Source organism: Vombatus ursinus, unplaced genomic scaffold (assembly GCF_900497805.2).
Source record: "Vombatus ursinus unplaced genomic scaffold, bare-nosed wombat genome assembly UNPS02006779.1, whole genome shotgun sequence".
Lineage (NCBI taxonomy): Eukaryota > Metazoa > Chordata > Mammalia > Diprotodontia > Vombatidae > Vombatus > Vombatus ursinus.
The window spans coordinates 8,841,640-8,849,163 of record NW_020946557.1 but is presented as its reverse complement, the minus strand read 5'-3'; the positions used below and the strand labels follow the sequence as shown (position 1 = coordinate 8,849,163).

Genomic DNA, 7,524 nt, shown 5'->3' with positions numbered 1-7,524 from the left:
ATACAAATGCTGCATCTCTGCTGGATTAGTTCTTATTTCAGCTACGTTTAGGCTGGATCCCAAAGGTTGTGCCTTTCTCTAATTTACTTACATATATGGAGGGATCTATAAATATATGCTTAATATGGATAACTACATACATTTAAATTCAGGTTTATTAAAACAGTTAAAAAAGTAATTACTAACTAATATATGTGTGTTTTTTATGTGTATATATCTCTTCTACGTAATTATTTGCTTGAAACATTTTTTTATTTCTGCTTTCAGAAATAAAAGCTTAAGTTTAATATTTGTAAGATGCAAAAGCATTCCAGAATCTTTTTTTAAAGTAATTTATTGTTTTAAGCATTTCTTGTTTATTTCTGCTTGTGTTCAGTGTATAACTATAAAATTAAAAAAAAACCATGATTCATTTACTCTATATTTTAATGTGCATTGACATCAGTTCTGCATAAGCAAATGAAGTAGCCTCTAAAATCTGCAGCCGCTATTTTATGTGTCCTTAAATGGAGATCATCTGGTATTCCTCCAGAGGAAGATAAAAATCCATATCTGGGAGCATTTTTTTATTCTCCTTTTATTTAAAGAACCAGTGCAAACTGATTTTAAGATAATATTTTGGGAGAAAGGTTTTATGAGCATAACAAAGCAAAAATGGAATACTGCTGAAAAGTATGCATGAAAAATGAATGAAATAAGTAGTTGTTTCCTTTAAAAGTCTCATATAATTTCTTTTGTTTTCAAAGTCTGTCATTTAATACTTTTTCCAAATGAAAAATATGTTATGTAGCTAAAATTTGATATCCTATTCATTTGATGGTATATTTCTTTATTTTTGTGAACTTCATAGAGAAGAAGATTCAGAATATGGGAGATTTAAAACACATTTACAATCCATATTAATATTGTGACAAATGGGGAGAGACAGAAGCCAACAGACTCTTCATAATTTTTAAAAAAGATGTTTTAAATCTGTATGATATCAATTAAAATCAGAATGTATCTGGATGGATATCCATTTTATTGGGAGAAGAAAAAGTTTAAAGTCATTAAAGAGAAGAAAGTTTGCAATGGAGTTAGGTGGTAACTTAGTTTGATAAACCAGGAAGTTTACTGTATGCTTGGTTGTAATGTGCCTGTTATGTTTTTGTCTATTCACTACCTAGGGATTCTGATAGTTAGCAGTAATAGTATATAGGAATAACAATCCAAACAAAGAATTCCTTCTCTTTTGTGTAAAAGTATGAAGTGATGCCTGTGTTTGGCATACTCGTCTTAGCGTATGAGCCCCTTTTTAAAAAACAAGGAGTTGGAACACTTAAGAAATGCCAGTGTGGTTTTGAGTGTGTTCTGAAACTTAGAGTTGCTATGTGTTCAGGCACTGTGCTGAACAGCAATATATACAAAAAGAAAGACAATTTGCCTTCAAGGAAATTACATTATTTTATGATGGGGGAAGACAACATGTGAAAGGGGGCTGGAAAATGGGAGGGTGGCACAGGAATGAGACTGACAAGTAGTCAATAGAATGAGGGTTTAGCTGGTATCAGAAGTAATCATGGCTGGTATGAGTACTCCTGAAATAGAGGTTCTGAGGAGGAACTTGCCCATTGGAGCAGGAGGTCGGAGTTGGAGGAGATGCCGACTGAGCACTCACTATGTGCCCAGCTTTGTGCTAAGCACTGAGGCTACAAATATATTCTCTTTGAGGAAGACAACATATAAAAGAGAGCTACAGGGAGTGGGGGTAGATCCAGAGGGAAGGTACTCCGTGGTGGACAAGTACAGAGTCAGAAGCAGGAACAAAGGATTGACTAGCCTGGGCGCAGAAAGTACATCTGGCAAGGGGGTGGGGATGGGTGAGCATTTTGTTCTATGTAACTGAGACCAAGCAGAGGTGTAGATAAAGGAAGGCTTTGGGTGGAGTTTAGTGCTCTGCCCTCCAGAATTCCTGTTAGAGGGAAGAAGAGGCTGAGATTAATTATTAGGATTGCCTCAGCATTTTGTTTGGAATTTTTTGTTCTTTCCAAGTCAACAAGCATTTATTTAGCTCTTACTATGTGCCAGGCACTGTGCTATGTACTGTACAAAGAAAGTTAAAAATAGCCCCTGTCCTCAAGGAGCTTACAATCTAATGAGGGAGACAACATGCAGAAAGCTAGGCACAAACAAGATACACAGAGTGGAGTCATAGTGTAGTTTTAAACTTTAGCTTAAAACAAGATATGCAGGATAATTGGGGAGATAATCTCAAAATGGACGGCACTAGCATTTAGGGGGACCAGCAAAGGCTTCTTGTTGATAGTGGAATTTTAGCTGAACCTGGAAAGAAACTAGGAGGTTGAGACAAGGAAGGGGAGAATTCCAGGCACAAAGGACAGCCAGTGAAAATGCATGGAATCCAGAGGAGTGCTTTGTTAGAAGGAACATCAAAGAGATCAGTGTCACCTATTGTGGGGCATATGGAGGGGAATTAAGTGTAAGCAAAGACTGGTGGAGATAAGATATACTACTAATATTATTTATATTGTTTTCCATGATCTGGTTACTTCTCTCTGTCAATTCATATGCTTCCTAATATTTTCATGTATGTCACACTGATGGTACAGTAATGTTTCGTTGCATCAATTACTATGATTTGTTTAGCCATTTCTCAATTCATTGTCTCTTATATTTCTTTTTTTAAAAACTTTTTTCTTTTCTTTCTTTTTTCTTTATTGTGTTTTTTTTCCCAATTGTACGTCATGACAATTTTTCATTTTTATAAGATTTTGAGTTCCAGGTTTTTCTCCCTCCCCTCTTCCTAAAGTGATAGGCAATTTGATATAGGTTATATATGTGCTATTATGTAAAACGTATTTCCATGTTAGTCATAGTTGTGAAAGAAGAAGCAGATCAAAAGGGAAAAAAACATGAAAACAATAAAATAAGTAAAAAAGTATGCTTCTATCTACATTCAGAGTCTATCAGTTACTTATTTGGATGTGGATACCATTTTCCATCATGGGTCCTTTGTACTTGTCTTGGATCATTGTGTCGCTGAGAAGAATTAAGTCATTCATAACTGATCATCATACAGTGTTGCTGATAACTGTGTACAATGTTTTCCTGGTTCTGCTCATTTCACTTTGCATCAATTCATATCACCTTTCCAAGTTTTTCTGAAACCTGACTGCTCATCATTTCTTATTGCACAGTAGTATTCCATTACATTCATATACCACAACTTGTTCAGCCATTCTCTAATTGATGGACATCCCCTCAATTTTCAACATTTTGCCACCACAAAAAGGGCTGCTATAAGTATTTTTTGTACTTCTAGATCCTTTCCCCCTTTTTATGATCTCTTTGGGGTGCAGACCTAGTAATGGTACTGCTATATCAAAGGATATGCAAAAATTTTGAATAAAATACTAGCAAGGTGATTACATCAATATATCACAAGGATTATACACCATGACCAGGTAGGATTTATGTCAGGAGTGCAGGGTTGGTTCACTATTAGGAAAACAATCAACATAATTATCTATATCAATAACAAAACCGACAGAAGTCATCCAGCACCCATTCCTATTTAAAAGCACTAGAGAGCATAGGAATAAAAGATGCATTCCTTAAAATGATATATATTATCTGTAATGGGCATAAGCTAGAAGCTTTCCTAGTAAGATCTAAGATCAGGGGTGAAGCAAGGATGTCCATTGTCACCATTGTTATTCATTGTAATACTAGAAATGTTAGCTGTAGCAATAAGAGGAGAAAAAGAAATCAAAGAATTAGAATAGGCAGTGAGGAAACAAAACTATCTCTTTTTGTATATGATATGATGGTATACATAGAGAACCCTAGAGAATCAACTAAAAAACTACTTGAAGTAATTAATAACTTTAGTAAATTTGCAGGATAAAAGATAAATCCACATAAATCATCAGCATTTCTTTCTATCACTAACAAAACTGAGAAGCAAGAGATAGAGAAATTCCATTTAAAATAACTGTAAACAATATAAAATACTTGGGAGTCTACCTGCCAAGACAAACCCAGGAACTATATGAACACAATTACAAAACAATTTTCACACAAATAATGTCAAATCTAAACAACTGGAAAAATACAAATTGCTCATGGGTAGGCTGAGCCAATATTATAAAAATGACAATTCTGCCTAAACTAATTTATTTATTCAGTGCCATTCCAAACTCCCCTTAAATTATTTGACAGAGCTAGAAAAAAATAACAATTCATCTGAAAGAACAAAAGGTCAAGAATATCAAGGGAATTGATGAAAAAAAAAAAATACAAAGGAAGGTGGCCTAGCAGTACCAGATCTCAAACTATATTATAAAGCAGTAATCATCAGAACTATCTTGGTACTGGCTAAGAAATAGAGTGGTGGATCAGTGGAATAGATTAGGTATACAAGACACAGTTATAAATGACCATAATAACCTGGTGTTTCACAAACCCAAAGACCCCAGCCTCTGGGATAAGAACTCACTATTTGACAGAAAACTGCTGGGAAGACTGGAAAACAATAGGGCCCAAACATATATCAGCATCTCACACCATATACCAAGATAAGGTCAAAATGGGTATATGATTTAGACATTAAAGGGCGCCACCATAAGCAAATTAGAAGAGCAAGGAATAGTCTACCTATCAGATCTATGGAGAAGGAAAGAATTTGTGACCAAACAAGAGAAAGTATTACAAAATGTAAAATAGATAATTTTGATTATGTTAAATTAAAAAGCTTTTGCACATACAAAACCGATGTAACCAAATTGGAGGGAAAGCAGAAAGCTGGGAAATAGTCTTTATAGCAAGTGTCTCTGGTAAGGGCCTCATTTCTCAAATATGTGGAGAACTGAGTCAAATTTATAAGACTACAAGCCATTCCCCTATTGATAAATGGTCAAAGGATATGAATAGGCAGTTTTCAGATGAAGAAATCAAAGTTATCTATAGGCATATGAAGAAGTGCTCTAAATCACTTTTGATTAGAGAAATGCAAATTAAAGCAACTTTGAGATACCACCTCACACCTATTGGATTGGCTACTATGACAAAAATGGAAAATGATAAATGTTGGAGAGGATGTGGGAGAATTGGGACACTAATGCACCGTTGGTGGAGTTGTGAACTGATTGAGACATTCTGGAGAGCAATTTGGAACTATGCCCAAAGTGCAACCAGACTGTGTATACTATTGTATTTCTTAAAAGCAAATATTTTTTGAGAGAGATCATATTGCTGAAAAGGATTTCATAGGCTGTGTCTAACTCATGCCAGAACAAAGATCCCTTCAACATGTGGGTCATCCCCTGTTTACTTGAAAACATTTAGTGAAGGGGAACCCCGTACTTCCCAGATGATCCCATCCTACTTGTAATTAAGAATTTTTTCTTTATATCATCTCTAATTCTGACACTGCAGTTCACTCACCTATTGTTCCTGTTTTGCCTCCTGTAGCCGAAACAAAAAGACTACTTATGGAAGACCACTTCATAATTAATCAAATATTTGAAAATAGGTATTATGTCCATCTTAAGTCTTCTTCTCCAGGATAACTCATTTCTTTTAGCTGACCCTCATTTGAATAAGAAGCTGCTTGTAAGTGTGAATTATTTCCATTGTTTGTACTTTACTCCCAGCATCTAGCAATGTCTGGCAGAAAGGGAACACTTAAAAAATATTTGTGAATTGATTCATAAATTGTGTGAAATTGTTTCTAAAGGCATTTAATCAATATTTATTGATTGCTTTATATGGCTTAATGTCCAGTCCAGGAATGGGGAACCTGTGGCCCTGAGTCCTCAGGTGTGATCCTTTGACTGAATCCAAACTTCATCGAACAAATCCCTTCAATAAAAGGATTTGTTCTGTAAGACTTGGACCCAAAAAGCTGCACGGAAGCACCTAGAAAGCCGAGTGTGACCTTGAGGCCGCAGGTTCCCCACCCTTGGTCCAGTTCTTTCCACATTCTGGCTGTACTCTTGATCTGATTCCCCATTCATATTTGACAGCACAATATGCACTCAGTGGGGTCCCTCTGGCTAATATTGTAAGTCACAATGACACCTGGCTCAGTCTTTCCTGCCTGTAAACATGCAAGATCTCCTTCAACCATTTCTTTCAAACAAACAAAACCACCCTCTATTGACTTCATCATCCCCTCTGGCCATTTCCTTGGAATCTTTTGCCATGTTTTATTTTAATGTCATAGACCCTTTTGGCAGTATGGTTAAGCCTATTGATTCTCAGAATAATGTTATTTAGTGCACAAAACAAAGTACATAGGAATACAAGCTCAGAAGGGAGATTAATTAAGAGGAGAAGATGGCCAACAGTATTAAGTTAAGGATGAGGATTGAGAAAAGCCCATGGGATTCAGCATTTAAGAAGTTATTGGACATCTTGGAGAGAGCAATTTCATTTGAATGATGAGGTCTGAAGCTCTGTTGCAAAGAGTTTAGAAGAGATTGAGAAGAAGCAGCACCCAGTGTGAACAACTTTCTCAAGGAGTTTAGCAGCTGAGGGGAAGAGAGATGGGATTATAGTAAGGATGATTGGACCATCTGATGGCTTTTTTTTTTTTTTTTTTTTGGTTAGGCAATGGGGTTAAGTGACTTGCCTAGGGTCACACAGCTAGTGTTATGTGTCTGAGGCTAGATTTGAACTCAGATCCTCCTGAGTCCAGGGCCAGTGCTTCTGATGGCTTTTTTTTTAAGGATTGGGAGTTACTTAGACATTTTCAGATAGCAAGGAAGGAGCCAGTAGATAGAGAGGGATTGAAAATGAGGGAGAGAGGAGATGACAGTAGGGACAATCTTTTGGAAAAGATGGAGTGAATGTAATGGGATTGGCTTTTAATGAGAGAAGGAAATCAGTAAATGGCTTCAGTTTTCTTACTGAATCAAGATCCTCACTAGAGGTTTTATGCAATGGATGCTGAGATTTGAGAATGGATTAGAATGCTTGAAATTTTGTAGTGAGTGGGATAGGTTGATTAAGGAGGAGTTGATTGATTGGCTTGCTGTAATGAGGGCCCAGGTAAGATTAGATAATTGAAAATTATCCTGGACTCGGAACAGTTTTTAGAATATCCTTCTGTTCCATTCAGCAGTATTTGAATAGGAGCAAGAGGATTTTTTCCTTAAATAAATGTTCATTGGTATCTTTTTTTCAAAAAATATTACCCACGTCTTCCAATGTATTTCACCTCTCTACTCTCAGAGAGTAGCACCTTGTAACAGAGAATAAGGAAGGCTAACCAATACATAAAAAAGCTTGACTTTTGTCATATTTTACCAATATAGCCCATGCATTTTTGCAAATAAGTGAAGGGAGTCATTCTCCTATTCCTTCTCTAGGGCCAAGCTTGGTGGTTGTAATTTTATAGCCTTCAGTTTTGATTGTTTTGTTGTTTTTCTTTCCATTTCCATTGTTGGTGTCATTGCCTATATTGTCTCCTTGGTTTTGCTTACTTCACTTTAGGTCAATTTTTCTGTGTTCCCATGCTTC

At 36.0% G+C, this 7,524-nt stretch overlaps 1 protein-coding gene across 2 annotated transcripts in view; it reads left to right on the top strand.

The window, feature by feature from the left end:
- Positions 1-7,524, top strand: part of CEP85L (centrosomal protein 85 like) — a 160,463-nt gene that overhangs the window by 92,271 nt on the left and 60,668 nt on the right. The window lies entirely within an intron of this gene.